At 44.2% G+C, this 16,482-nt stretch overlaps 1 protein-coding gene across 1 annotated transcript in view; it reads right to left on the bottom strand.

Moving 5' to 3' along the window:
• HBP1 (HMG-box transcription factor 1) overlaps positions 1-16,482 on the bottom strand; it is a 45,360-nt gene that overhangs the window by 23,280 nt on the left and 5,598 nt on the right. The gene's annotated exons all lie outside the window — the stretch shown is intronic.

The following is a 16,482-nucleotide window of genomic DNA, read 5'->3' on the forward strand; positions in this document are numbered from 1 at the left end:
AAGACAAAAACTATGTGTTACAGCTCTGGATGACAGAATGTCAGATTTTGGCATTTCATAAATTAATTTCGATGGACAATAACATCCTAGCTATAGATCATATAATACATGCACCAGCAGTTTCTGAATAATTAAAATCAAATTAATTGTACCCCATAAAGACGGTTTAATTACATTTCCTTTATTAACAACAGGTGTTATTATTTGATTATGCCACAAGATACACTAATGTTCTATAAAAGGAATACATTCTATTCCGAGAACATTTTTGCAACGTCACGGTTTAGAACTAAAGTTAACAAACTTACTGAAGCCAATTTTGTACAGCCTTTGAATTTGAAATATGTATTGGATTTGCACACAAAAATCCCAATGGAAAAGTGATCTCTAGTGGGGCTTGTGATTTATTAAAAAGGTTTCTGTAACATTTTACTGTAGGAACAGAAAAAGAAAGCAATAATGAATCTTAGCTGGAGCAGCTCTAAAAGCTCCTGGATCTAGCAGTGAAATGGATACACACTGCAATAGATATGCATGCATCTTCCCACTGCATCTATTGTCTGCATGTTGGTAGCATGCATCTTCCCAATGCATTTCTTGCAGTGTGTGGACACACACTACAAGAGATGCTGGGGCCTAATTCAGCATGTATAGCAAATTAGAGTATTTGCAATCCGTTCAATTATCAAATGACTACAATTGGGCAGTATTGCATTAACGCATGCACGGCTACAATTTGTAATTAGATTAGAAGTGTTAGAGTATTCAGCTTTTGCAAATGGATCACTATTGCAATGGGCTGTAATTTGTGTGTGTGTGTGTGGGGGGGGGGGTCCTATTCTGGTAGAAATAATAGGCCACTGGTATTGTTATTATTATAATTTTATTTATAAGGCGCCACAAGTGTTTTGCAGCGCCGTACAAAGGAACAGTACAGGGAGACAAAACAGCATTACATTGAATAAATAACAAAAATAGAGTACCGGTAAAGAGCACCACAGTTCAATACACATTACAGCTTAAATATAAGTAGTGAGGACTCAATTAACATACTGTACAACTAGAGGCTTGAGGCCAATCATGGAGATGAGTGTGCGGACAAAGATGAGACTGTTTGAGTATGGGAGAACTGTGAGTGAAATGTGAAGAGAAGTGGGATTTGACAACAGGAGGTCAGAGAGCCCTGCTCTGAGGAGCTTACAATCTAGTAGGAAGGGGAGACAGACAGATTACATGAGGTGCAAGCGAGTGGGCGGTGGCTTGATAGCAGGATGTAAGCAGGCAGGAGGTCGGAGAATCAGCTTCAGGGATAGTTTATGCAGTGGAAGGGTATGCTTTGATGAATAGGTGAGTTTTCAGTGCCCGTTTAAAGATTTGCAGGGTCGGGGAGAGTCTAATGGAGCGAGGGAGTGCGTTCCACTGAAGGGGTGGATCACGAGCAAAGTCCTGTACTCTAGCATGGGAAGCAGTGATCAGGGTGGAGAAGAGACGACAGTCGTCAGCCGACCGTAGAGGGCGGGAGGGTTTATGAATGGAGATGAGGTTAGAGATATATGGAGCAATGGAATTAGAGATGGCCCTGAGAGAGGTGTTTGAAGAGGATTCTGTAGGGGAGTTGGAGCCAGTGCAGATTTTGTTGAAGGGCAGAAGTAGAGTGTTGGGAGAGGAAGATAAGCCTGGCTGCGGAGTTGAGGACAGATTGGAGAGGAGCCAGTTGGGATCGAGCGAGGCCAGTGAGGAAAACATTGCAGTAGTCGAGCCGTGAGATGACCAGTGAGTGGATGATAAGCTTAGTTGCACTCTGTGAGAGAAAAGGCCTGATGCAAGCAATGTTGCGTAACTGGAACCTTCAAAAATGGGCCAGAGCTTGGATGTGATGTAGGGTGCAAAGGAGAGGGAGGAGTCAAGATTGACACCCAGGCAGTGGAGTTGGGGAACGGGGGAGATGGTGTTGTTAACGGTGATAGAGATATCAGTAGGGGGGTGTGGCTCTGGGTGGGGGAAAGATAATGAGTTCACTGTTGTCCATATTGAGCTTCAGAGAGCACCCAGACATCCAGGAGGAGAAGCAGTTGGAAACCTGAGAGAAAACAGTGGGGGACAGATCAGGAGAGGAGAGGTAGGTTTGTGTGTCATCCGCATAAGGGTGGTATTGGAGGCCAAAGGAGTAAATAAGTGCACCCAGAGAAAAGGTGTACAGGGAGAACAGAAGGGGGCCAAGGACGGAACGAGGATGGAAGGTGGTGAGGTGTTGCCAGAGGCAGAGACTGAGAAGGAGCGGCTGGTGAGGTAAGAGGAAAACCAGTCGAAGACAGTTCCAGAGAGGCCAATGTTTTGAAGTGTATGGAGGAGGAGAAGGTGATCCACAGTGTCAAAGGTAGCAGAGAGGTCCAAAAATATAAGCAGAGAGAAGTGGCTGAGAGCAGGTCATTCTCAGTGAAGTGCAGTGGACGAAAGCCAGATTGAACGGGATCAAGGATGGAGTGGTCAGAGAGGTAGCTGGTGAGACGCCTGTAAACTAGCCATTCAAGTAGTTTAGAGGCGAATGGGAGAAGAGAAATAGGGCAATAGCTTGTGGGTGATAAAGGGTCCAGGTTGGGTTTTTTAAGAATAGGTGAGACCAGAGCATGTTTGAAGGGTGAGGGGAAGATACCAGTAGAAAGGCATAGGTTAAAGAGGTGAGCAGGGTGGGAGCAGCCAGTGAGGGAGAGGGAACGGAGGGGGCCGGAGGGTGGAGAGGATGAGATGAGGGAGTGGACTTCCTCATCTAAAGTGGGGCTGAAGGAAGACAGAGTTGGGAAGGGGGGATGGGAGGAGATATCATGTCGGATTATCTCTATTTTAGAGAGGAAGAAAGCAGTGAGGGATGATGGGAGGAGGGGTGTAGGAGGGCGAAGGAGAGTGTTGAAAGTTTCAAAGAGACCGCAGGCATTGGAGGATGAAGAAGAGAGGAGTGATTTGAAGAAAGATTGTTTAGCAAGGGAGAGAGCAGTGCTGTAGTAGAGAATACACTTGAAATGGAGGAAGTCTGCCAGAGAGTGAGATTTCCTCCAGAGGCGTTCAGCAGAGCGTGCACATTTTTGTAAAAATCTTGTTAGTTTGTTGTGCCAGGGCTGGGGTTTAGAGTGTTGGAGGGGGACATTATGGAGGGGGGCCACAGAGTCAAGTGCAGAGGTAAGAGAAGAGTAATAGAAAGAGGCAGCCTGGTTGGGGCAGGTCATGGTGGAAAGAGGAGAGAGGAAAGTCTCCAGGGAGGACAGGATAGTAGGGACAAGAAATCGGAAGTTGCATCTGGTGACTGTGGGTCTGGGCAATGAGAGGGAAGGAGAGGAGGAGAGGGTGAAATAGATCAAATTGTGGTCAGAGAGAGGGAAGGAAGAATTAGAGAAATCAGAGAGATTACAATGGTGGGTGAAGATGAGGTCAAGGGAGTGTCCGAGATTATGAGTGGGGGTGGAGGTCCATTGTGAAAGTCCAAAGGAGACAGAAAGGTCAACAAGGTTAGAGAAGGCAGCATTATTGATGTCAATAGGAATGTTAAAGTCCATGACAATGATAGAGGGGAGGTCAGAGGCAAGAAAGTGTGGAAGTCACGCAGCGAAGTTATCAAGGAAAGGGGAGCAGGGGCCAGTAAATCACAGCCTCAAGGAGGTGAATGGGGTAGAAGAGGCAGATAGTGTGTACCTCAAAAGGTGGAGAATGTGAGGGAGGACTCAGGTGGAATGACACGGAATGTGCAGTTGGGGGAGAGGAGGTTGCCCACTTCTCCACCTTGGTGGTCATCAGGTCTGACCGAGTGGGTGAAGGAGAGGCCTCCATAGAGACCCAGCTGTTTTACTTGAGTAGCCAGATCGGTACTTCTGATAGTTGGGCACCCACTGTAATTAGTACGCTCATACCCCCACTATCCATGTTGGCATGGAGTTGATTGTATATAGTTGTAGCTTGCAGCAGGGCCCTCCTACCTCCATGTCTGTCTGTTGTTACCCAGTTTGTTTTATCACTGTTTACTATTGTAAAGCGCAACGGAATCTGCTGCGCTATATAAGAAACTGCAAATAAATAAATAAATAAACAAATAAATATAGTGTGGCGAGCGCAGCGAGCCACCGCGCCCGAAGCGCGGCGAACGTAGCAAGCCCCGCGAGGGGACGCGGAAAACTATTCAAATAGCTTAGTGGGCGCCCAACTAACATATACGTACCAGCAGTTCAAATCTAATCTGGCCACATATATGTGAAGTTCTAGTCTTGTTGTTCAGTCAGCTAGTTTATATAAGGTGCTTCCATCTTAAACTACTCAATACAGCCATAAAACCCTGACCATTTCACAGAGACTAAAAGTTACAGTACCATGAGCCCCAAGACAACCATGGCCTAGTCTGGCTTGTGGTATCAAGCAATATTCCACTAAGATTTTCTTTTCTGTAGGCTCCAAATCTTTTCAATGTATTATTCATCCCAACTGAGGCCTCACCAGACAAGGAACTTGGACAATGACTGATTAGCTGATTAATTCAAAAACATTTCTCCCAAATTTTCTGTGCCACTGGTGTTGCCTTAATGCTTAACCCGGAGACTGGTCACAGTTGCACCCTTCCAGTAATACATGCAACCACTAAATGAAACTGTATCAATAGAGAACATCCCTCCAACAAAAGGTTTGATGTCAGTGATTAAACACCAGTACCTTGGCTTCTTTGTTATTTGGACTAAACCAAATTTTTTTTACCTTTTATGTTTAGTGTAATTTAAAAAAAAAATAAAGTTTTGAATATGACATCTACTGGGGAAGAAAGAACATAGTAGACCTACACATGGAGAAGATTTAAGGGTCCCTTGTATATTTTTGTGTGTTATATCATGGATACTTGAAGCCCCATAATCCTTTCTGGATTTGAAAAGTTTTTATTCCTGGTTTTATATATTTTTTTTAAATATATAATTTCTTGCTCTTTATCAATAATGTGCCCTTGTAAACCATGTAAAGCGTGAATTTAAAAGCGTCAGCATTCTATGCTCTAGCAGTCTCCACACTGAGGCGACAGTCTAATACTGGGTGCACATACAAATTGTCAGATATATTGGCCATATCATCTAGTGTGATAGTGCATGCTTCCCTGGGTCATTTGCTGGTTCGTCCTGTCAGATTATTTATTTACAGTTTCTTATATAGCTCAGCAGATTCCGTTGCGCTTTACAATAGTAGACAGTGATAAAACAAACTGGGTAACAACAGACAGACTTGGAGGTAAGAGGGCCCTGCTGCAAGCTTACAATCTGTACATGCCCACAAGGACATCCCTGGACACGACAGCATGCAGGTGAATGCGGTCATCAATTATAATCTCACAGCCTTTCTATCGTGCATGCCATCCGCTAGGGTACACATTATCTAATGTGTACCTACTCCAACTGATTCATCAAGGTCATGATAACTTGGGGTTAAAACACACATGCATCATTACAGAACTTTTTGGGCAGCTTGGAATTTATGTTAAAATAATCTAATAATTAGGGGGTCAATCGAGTTAGCTGCAAAGGGTGTGATGTGTCATTGTGGCAGAGTTTCAGCCGCAGCAACTACACCAAATTCACACGTTCTTCACGGGCTGGTTTCAGACCAAACTCCTAAAACGTTGCTTGCTGCCCTATTTATTTATTTATTAACAGTTTCTTATATAGCGCAGCATATTCCGTTGAGCTTTACAAAGGAGACAGTGATACAACAAACAGGGTATTTACAGACAGTCAAAATATAGGAGGGCCCTGCTCGCAAGCTTACAATCTATAGGGACAAATATCATCATGATTCTTACCATTTTTCACTTACGTTTATGGCTATGCAGCAACAAAACCTTTATGTATAGTGGATACGTAATCACACTCTATCCTGCAGGCAGTCTTCTCCTTTATCCAAAAAGGACCAACCTGCTCTATCTAGTACTGTACATGTTCCAGGTCAGACATCACATCATGATGCTCCTTCTCTTTAATATAATATTAATACAACTACCCCGAAATGTTGAATTTACAAGTGACTACATTATGTTGTTTGTCCTGGATTTCCATCCAATCATGACTTGCTATTGGTGCATGGGGTGTGGTATAGGGTACAGATAGTCAGGAACCCGACTGCCCGAACTCAGACAGCATGGTGAGCGCAACAAAGCCCCTTGTGGGCACGCTGCGCTCGCTACGCTTGCCACCTATTCTATTCTCCTTCTATGGGGATCATAGACCCCCACGAGGGAGAATAGCCGGTGGATGTCGGGCAACCGTCTGTCGGAGTTTTGACAGTCGGAATCCCGACATTGGGTAAATGACTGTCGGGTACCCATTGCATGTGGATGGAAAGGCACCTGGACCATATTTTAAATCTTGAAATAAAAACCACAATGCTGGGAACAGAGGGGGGGGGGGGGGGGAGAGTGGGTTGCGTTTCAGCTGCTTGCAGGGATTGATGGGAAAACAGCCACCTGTTTTTGCAGTTTTCAGCTGATATAAGGATTTTCATCTTATACCACCACTTCCAGATGGCATAATTGAAGGTACAGATGGAGCCGGGCTCCCTCTTGCTGGTGTATCGCCAGATTGTCTCCACTGGCGATCCGCCAGCAGCGAGGCGCTCCATCTGACTGAGACGCGCGTGCGTCTCAGTTTCCGGGCGGCGGGGCGACGGGAACCCTGTCCGTCTCCGCTTCAGGGAGACGGACAGGGTTAGGGGAGGCGAAGGGGACCCGCGGGAAGCGCCGTCGGAATCCGCGCATCCGCTTTCGCATATCAGATGGTGGATGGCGGGGGATGGCGGCTGGTGATTCTGCCGCCATCCCCTGCAAAGACCAGGCCGGCTCCATCTGTAAGTTTATTAGGTTTTGCTTTAATGGTTTTCAGCTTGCTGAACACAATGATATAGGAGTCTGGTATTAATGTAGAAGACAAAAGCTTTATCTTTTCTGTTAAATCCTTCTTACATAGCCATAATAGTTAAAATATGCAGAAATTAAAGTTTCTGCATATTTTAAGAGCTGAGATACTTTGCTATAAAAGGGCCAAGACAGCTTGTTCTAGTGATCAGAGGTCCCTGCTGTGTATTGCTTGCATCTACTCAATTTGAAATATCTGCGATCATTGCACTGCATGCTGTTTAATACAAAATTATGGAACCTAATAAGATGTACTCAGGGGAGGTTGGGGAACACTCAATGATCTAGAAATATATGTAGAATATGAGTATTACAGAACCCTTTGATGAATTAAGCAGATAGGTAACCAACACTTGATGATACCAAGTGGTTACCACTAGTGTTCACTCTAGGATTTTTTGAGGGCAGAGCAGGCAACTAAAACCTCACACACACACACACCACAAGCCTGAGAGCGGTACTAGCAATAGGTATATAACGATGCAATAGGTTATAACGATGAAAGAAGGTTAAGCCACTAAGCAGAAAACAGCCCTAGCACAATTCACCTTTCTCTTTTTAATATCCAATTGGAATCACCCCTTAAATAAAATTCTCACAAAGTGAAACCTGTGTTTTTGCCACCTGCAACCCTATTTCACAGGAAAATGGGGCTCCTTTGGCTGTCTCAAATCCCAGATAAACTGTGACAAACCCTGACTCAACAGATAGCCACTGGAAATAGTAACGATAATTACTATTAATTGGACGGGATGTTGTTAATATGCCGACAGTCGGGATCTCAGTGGTCAGGATGCCAACTGCTGACATTATCGGCAGCCATAATCCCGGCACACAGGGTCTATTTTCCCTCATGGGGGTTCACAACACCCATGGTGGGGGAATAGAATGTTGTAAAGAGCAAAGAGTCACCATACCCACAGTGTAGCAAGTGCAGTGACCCGGCAATGGGCCTTGTTGTGCTCCCCCACTGCCAGCATTCCCAGGGGCCAGGATCCTGCTGTTGCGATCATGACAGCAAGGATCCCAACTGTCAAGGATTCATACTGAACCCATTTGGACACCCCCTCCCCCAAGTATATTTTATGTGGATCTGCAAAACAAGGATTCTGTGAAACAGTGTCCACAATTGACATTATACTAGGATAAATAAAGTTTTAGCTGTCCATGTAAAAGTTATACGTAACATTGCCCACATGGGAATCCAGCAATGCCATTAGCTGAGAGGACTGCATTAGTCGCATCTGAAGGAATATTGCTAAGAAAATAAAAAAAAATTGAGAAAAGGCTACATTTTCCATTTGGAACACATATATATATATATATATATATATATATATATATATATATATATATATATATATATATATATATATATATATATACATACATACATACATACACACACACACACACACACACACATACATATATACACACACATATATATATATATATATATATATATATATATATATATATATATATATATAGCAGCAGATGTAAATCGCACAACACTCCACAATAATGATAATTTAGACTGTGCACGGTACCAATAAGATATTCTCAGTGTCTCTTGTTACAGAGAAACCAGCACCAGTCCAGGTAAATTCAATAATCCATTTTAATCTTTTCCAAAAGACATCAAATCCTCATAGCAGCGAGGTAGTAGCAGACACCCAACAGGCTATACATTACATCAAACGCCAGACAATAATCGTCATCCTCGACGGCCGTTTCGGTGCTATGCAGCACCTTCATCAAGAGGGGTCATATGACCCCTCTTGATGAAGGTGCTGCATAGCACCGAAACGGCCGTCGAGGATGACGATTATTGTCTGGCGTTTGATGTAATGTATAGCCTGTTGGGTGTCTGCTACTACCTCGCTGCTATGAGGATTTGATGTCTTTTGGAAAAGATTAAAATGGATTATTGAATTTACCTGGACTGGTGCTGGTTTCTCTGTAACAAGAGACACTGAATATATATATATATATATATATATATACCGTGTGTTGGACCGGCACTCCCACAATCAGAACATCAATGCTGCGTGCCTTTGCAAGGATGAGATACAAAGCAGGGTTCCCCACGGGGAACAAGCACGTCACTGCAGCAATTTCTTGTGAAGAATAGATGTTTATTAAGCCTCGACGGGCCGTTTCGGGGTATAACCCCTTCCTCAAGAGACTTCAAACAGGTACAATAATCACCCCAGTGTAACACATTTAAATACCCCCACCTTGCCGCCAAAAACACCTTCAGTCACGCCAGGCACGCCTCCGCTGCACGTCAGCCGGCTCTGGCGCACAGCAACAGCATCACCGCCTCACACACACTGAGCTGCTGCCATGACAACCAGACGCCGGCCGGCGACCCGATCATATCACACAGACGGGAGCGCTCGCCACTCTCACCTAGCGGGAACCCCCTATCAGCGGGACAGACCAGGCTTGCAGTGAATAGCGCGCCCACGCTGACACACTCACCGATTACCTCCTCGATCGGTGCCGGCACCCAGAGCGGCCAGCGGCGTCTCTCACAAGCCGCTGCCACTCTGATGGTAACCCAGCAACCCATCAAGCCGCCGCGACGTCACCCAGGAAACACACGCCCACGGCTCACACCACGCTAGCGTTGTTCCCGTGGTAACGCCACAGCTGAGGCAGTCATGAGTGTAGATGTTACCTACAGGGTATGGACTAAAATACAGCAATTAAATGGACATCATAGACATTACATAACTTAGGACATAAATTCCTAAGTGGGCGACCAATCACCTTAATAAGTGGCCGAACTGTCTCTCACATAGCTCAAACCACTCAGGCGAATGGCCGCACACATCAACTGAGTACCCCCTTTGACGGAACTTATCGACAACTTTATCCAATTCCTGTACCACTGTCTCATGATTACTGCAGATCCGCATTGCCCTCACCATTTGCGAATATGGCAACCCCTTCTTCAATGGAGGGGGGTGGTGACTACTGGCCAATAACAATGTGTTACGGTCAGTAGCCTTGCTAAACAATGATGTGCTGATCCTGCCACCCTGGATGCTCACTGACACATCAAGAAAATCGATCTTACTATCACTAGTTTTAAATGTGAATTTGATTGGGGTGTCAGCTTCATTAATTTCAGCCATCATTGTATTAAATAATTCAACGCCATGGCTGACCGTAACACATTGTTATTGGCCAGTAGTCACCACCCCCCTCCGTCAAAGGGGGTACTCCCTCAACACGCTCAAAACAGCCAAAGAGAGGGCATTAAAGTTAAAGAGGAGTGATTTATTAAAACCTACTATTAAAAAACAAGGGGAGGTTTTTCCATTCATCTCCAAATTTGACACATCTAGTACAGTGGTACCCATTGCCAGCAAGGCACTTTGGCCCATTTTAGCCAGTGACAAGGACCTACCGGTCTTTAGAAAAATCCGTCCCCTTGCGTGTTACACCAGAGGACGGAATCTGCGAGACATCTTGGTGCACACTGATGTGTCCGGTTTTGATAAAGTAAATATAGCCAATATGAGTGTGAAAGCACCAGGGTGCTATAGGTGCCCAAAATGTGTCACCTGTAGTTTTCTTGTGACTGGCAATAAATTTAAAGACCCCCACTCCTCCAAACTATTCTCCATCCGACATGTTCTGACATGTGATACACGCTATGTCGTATACATGATAAGCTGCCCTTGTGACTTATGTTATGTCGGGATGACATCGCGTAAGTTCAAGGAAAGGATGGCGATGCATTGCTCAGCCATAAAGGCCTCCATCGGTGGTAAAATAACGAGTAAGGTGGCAGAGCAGCCGGTGGCGATGCACTTTAAAGATAAGGGCCATTCCCTAGCAGCTTTAAAGTATCAAATTATAGACCATGTCCCCGATTCAATTAGGGGTGGAGACCGATATAAAAAATTACTTAGACTTGAAGCTAAGTGGATTTTTACACTAAATACAGTTGCACCCCATGGCTTAAATGAGCGGCTGGTATGGAGTTCATTTATGTGAATGCTTAGGTTCTCTATATAGCTGCTGTGTTTTATAGTAATGATGTTCATATTAGGCGATCTCTTGGGTCTATATATTATGTTAGGGATGTTGATTCCTACCTTGACCCATACCTGATTCATATATTTATTGTTATTATTTTGATAATTTTTTTATGTTTTTTGTAATGTGTTTTTTCATTGCTTGATACTTGGTTTGTTGGTGATGTTCGATTCATGAAGGGTGTCTATATTGTTTACAGCATATGGTATGTTGACAGCTGAGCTGTCGACTTGGGTTGGTGTGAGCACCCAGGATGGCAGCTCAGTTGATGTGTGCGGCCATTCGCCTGAGTGGTTTGAGCTATGTGAGAGACAGTTCGGCCACTTATTAAGGTGATTGGTCGCCCACTTAGGAATTTATGTCCTAAGTTATGTAATGTCTATGATGTCCATTTAATTGCTGTATTTTAGTCCATACCCTGTAGGTAACATCTACACTCATGACTGCCTCAGCTGTGGCGTTACCACGGGAACAACGCTAGCGTGGTGTGAGCCGTGGGCGTGTGTTTCCTGGGTGACGTCGCGGCGGCTTGATGGGTTGCTGGGTTACCATCAGAGTGGCAGCGGCTTGTGAGAGACGCCGCTGGCCGCTCTGGGTGCCGGCACCGATCGAGGAGGTAATCGGTGAGTGTGTCAGCGTGGGCGCGCTATTCACTGCAAGCCTGGTCTGTCCCGCTGATAGGGGGTTCCCGCTAGGTGAGAGTGGCGAGCGCTCCCGTCTGTGTGATATGATCGGGTCGCCGGCCGGCGTCTGGTTGTCATGGCAGCAGCTCAGTGTGTGTGAGGCGGTGATGCTGTTGCTGTGCGCCAGAGCCGGCTGACGTGCAGCGGAGGCGTGCCTGAAGGTGTTTTTGGCGGCAAGGTGGGGGTATTTAAATGTGTTACACTGGGGTGATTATTGTACCTGTTTGAAGTCTCTTGAGGAAGGGGTTATACCCCGAAACGGCCCGTCGAGGCTTAATAAACATCTATTCTTCACAAGAAATTGCTGCAGTGACGTGCTTGTTCCCCGTGGGGAACCCTGCTTTGTATATATATATATATATATATATGTATACAGTTCTTTCCAAAGAGTAAAGGCCCATACACACTGGGCGACTTTGAGCGGAAAGTCGCTCAAAACAGCAGGTTTGAGCGTCTTTCAGATCAAAGCCGCCCAGTGTGTATGGCTCCCGCAACATCGCCGGGAAAGCAGCTCATCTGCTGGTAATACCAGCAGATGAGCGGCTGGCTTTCAGGGCGGCTTTACATAGCACTCCGCTATGCAATGCCGTCCTCTCCCCCCCCCCCCCCCCGTTTGCGCCATGCAGGGGGAAAGCCGCTCAGTGTGTATGCACTGAGCGGCTTTCCCCGCATCGATGAACGCGATCATCGCTGTCCATACACGCTGGGCATAGTCACCCAGTGTGTATGGACCTTAACTGCAGTGAAGGTTTATTAACATATATTACAGAAATATACAGTAATAGGTAAAAAAGTAAATGCCACAGCTATCAATAGTATTGTTTTTCCCCTAAAATACTACATTCATGGAATATACCACGTCTCCTCACTTCATAAATACTTAAACAGTCTTCAGAGCATTGGAGACTTCTTTAAACCAGTAGTGGCCCCTTGTGGCGGAAATCTAATAAGATAGCTTTTGGTTATTGTTAACATTTATTTCTGCATTCAGCGATGTTCCACCAATAAAACACCTAAATGATATTTAACGTATCCAAGGTATGATGTGCCTGAAGAACTACTTGGCACAAGTACTACTCTAAATAATGTTTAGAGGTTTATTTTCCAAGGGAAACAAAAACTAAGAGTGAAATGTAATAGGATGAGAGAATCACAAAGTGAGAGATTTGGTAAGAAATCTCTAGTTTTAAAAAACTGGAGATTTCTTACCAAATCTCTCACTTTCTGAATCTCTCACCCTATTACTTTTCATGCTAAGCTTCATGACAACTGTATATGACAGGTCCTGGGCCCTCTTAACATATATTCACACTGGCTCAACAATTCTAGGGGCCTTCAAGCAGGGGGTGCTGGATCAAGAGTATCTGACCCTCTTCACGGCTGGTGCCACTGGAACTTCTTGAGAGAGGTACAGAATGCTGCCCAGCCACTGATTGTGAATCACACACAATAAGAACAGTCAGGCAACATTTCCTACCTGCCTCCCATTATATATCTAACAGTATGCAGATAGGGAGATGGCTGGAGCTATCCACCAATGACAGTGCTGAGAGCCACTCAATGTATGGAAGCATGTGGAGAGACAACGTGTGAATGCAGCAGAGCCTAGTTATGATTTGAGTTTTCATTAATTCCAGTGAATGTGTGGTTAGGGGCCACAGTACATTGCTTTGCCTTTGTGCAATACTGTGAAGACGGTTCTGGCCATGTCAAATATATAACTGAGCCCAGTCTATGAGGCCTCATTCAAGTAAGAGTTTATGATGACCTTCTGCTCCCTGGATTCCAAGCAGAAAGCTCACCTAAAGTTAGCGATAGTCGATAACCCTGAAGCGTGCACACCTACTTGCAGTGATATTGCACAATCTACAGTTGTGTCCATCAAACACATTTTGTATTGCTGCCTCAGATACAAAAATGCAAAGGAAGTTGCGCACATAAGACTTTTGCATTTACATACAAATCCTACATTGCACATTCTAACATACATAGTAACATAGTAATTAAGGCTGAAAAAAGACATTACTCCATCGAGTTCAACCAATTTAACGTGTAACTACTGATTTGAATAAGTCATATCTATAGGATTCCCTTAGTGGCCAAAAATGCATCCAGTTTTGATTTAAATTCATAAAACAGTAGTTGCTGTAATCACCCCCACCGGCACTGAGTTCCAGAATTTGACTGCTCTAATGGTGAAGAATCTGCTTCTTAATGCAGTACGAAATTTCTTTCCCTTAATCCTCAGTACATGCCCCATTCCCAATCCTGTATTTGAACAAACTAATATCACCTCTGTTTCTCCAGTGAAAACATATTCAGCCTGGTTAACCTATCTTTGTATTCTAGTGATTCAAGACCTTTTACTAGATTAGTCGCCCTTCTCTGTACCTGTTCCAATTCATTTATGTCCTTTTTAAGGTGCGGTGCCAAGAACTGAACACAACTATGTTTCTATGTAATATTCCAAGTGTGGTCTCACCAATGCCTTGTAGAGAGGCACTATCGGATTGGCATCCTTTAAATCCATACCCCTTTTAATGCATGCCAGTGTCCGGTTTGCTTTTGCTGCTGCACTTGAGCAGTGTGCACTCCAGTTTCTCATCTATGATGACCTCAAGTCCTTCTCTACAGCAGAATTCCCTATAATAACTTCATTTAGGCTATAAGTAGCTTGTTCATTTTTGTTCCCATAATGTATTACTGTATATTTTTCAAAGTTAATCTGCATTTCCCACTCTTCCAGTTTATTTACGTCAGTTTGTAGTGTTTCCACATCCTCTCCCGAGTTAATTTCCTTACTCAATTTTGTATTGTCTGCAAATATTGCAATTTTACTCACGGTCACTTCCAATATCATTAATGAATATATTAAACAAGGTAGGTCCCAATATTGAACCCATGCTGAGCCTTACTTATCACTTTCTCCTGTTGTAAGAAATTTTCTCCATCTGAAGTCTCAGCTGCTGTAAATCTATCCCCAAATGCGGTGGCTTGCTCCCCTATATCATGCCAAGTCCACACCCACCATGTTGTGATATCGACACTCAATGCGCTTCTATGAGCTGCAGGAGCAAATAAGACACATGCGCATGGCAATCACACAAACTGTCAAGGGAGTCATGCATGGCGATTGCTGCATGATAGCACGGCTGCATCTGCATAATGATTATGCTGCCAATTATGTTGGATGGGCAGAGGTAACTAAAAGGTCTGCATTTCCATGTACAAATGTATTTTAATGAATCATCTGAAGCGTGAGCACAGTCTTTAGCATGTTGCGTACATTTGTCAGTCAAATTATTTAGCAAAAGAAATTCTGCCTTAGTGTGCAAAACTGTATTCTTTCATTTTGTAACTTGAAATGGGCATTCTAACTTCTTTCACTCGTATATGCACATTTACAGCTGCATGTGGCATCCTTGGTGAAATGACAGGTTTCCATGAGTATTTAACCCTTTCAGTGCCATCTTCTCTGCAAAATGCACAAAATACCTGCTAATACCTGCTAAGAATCCCAGCATCACTCACATTTGTTAAAAAAAATGTTTTTACACTTTTTATTTGAATTTATATATTTCCTATATAATAGTAAACATTACAGGTCATTATGATGAATATAAATGTTTGCTTGGCAATTTTCACACCTATTTTGTCAAATTCACTTGGCAATCAAAGGGTTAAGTGCATGTAGAAACATACAGTCCCATTGCAGATGTTATGGTTTATTTATAAAGTCAAAGCTGTATTGACTTGTTAGGATTTTATTATAGCCAGGTTTAGACTATTTTGATATTCGGGGGCGGCGAGGAAGACTGGCGGGGGCAGGGAGCTCCGTTGTCACGGAGTGCGCAAGCGTCTCGTGCGCACACCACCTGGCGGGAGCTGGGGGCTATCGATAGTTTCGTCAGCCCCCAGCAGGATAAGACACGCTCCATCTGTATCAAATTAAGGGAATCTAGGCAATATTAAGATTATCAAGAAATATCCATTATAAACTGATGACCTATGCAAACATAAACCTTAAATAACATGGACAGAGGGCCTAATTTAGACTTGATTGCAAAGCAATTATCTCCTCAAATAGACCATACCATTTTCAAAGCAGGTGAGGCAAATGAAACGTGCTAAAGGTGGCCATAAACTACGGTGATATATGACAGCAGTATACGGCCATCCGATCCCCCGCGAGCTGCACAGGACCTAACCGTGCAGCAAGATCACATGTGATACATTGCATGCGGTCATTTCACATGTGATATATCGAATGCGACCACTGTTCCCCCCCCCACAAGGAGGGGAATCAGAGGTCGACCTGCGACTCAGGTCTGATGCACACAGTACCGCGCATTCGACCTGAGTGGATATCAAAGGCAACCGATTTGGGCCGATTTCTTTGCCTAATCCGTCGGGGACGGGTGAAATCATCCTATATCGCTGTAGTGTATGGGAGCCTTTAGATTGGGTGGGGGTGTGTTCAAACTAAAATCTAAAAATTGCAGTGTAAATATAAAGCAGCTACAATTTACACTACACAGAAACAAAATGACTCACACAAATCTAACTCTCTGCACATGTTACATCTATCTCACCTGCAGTGCACATGGCTTTGTCCATTTGATGGAAAAAAATGTGCTTTGCGATGTCTGAATTAGTCCCACAGTCTACCATTATTAAACATTATAAGCATAGCAAGCTATCAGACACAAGCCTTTCCGGCAGACTCTTTAAACAGGGATGGGGAACCTTCGGCCCTCCAGCTGTTGTTGAACTGCACATCCCAGCATGCCCTACTACAGTTTTCCTATTTGGCTA

The sequence above is a fragment of the Crinia signifera genome, chromosome 4, assembly GCF_055691185.1.
Source record: "Crinia signifera chromosome 4, ASM5569118v1, whole genome shotgun sequence".
NCBI classification, from domain to species: Eukaryota; Metazoa; Chordata; class Amphibia; order Anura; family Myobatrachidae; genus Crinia; species Crinia signifera.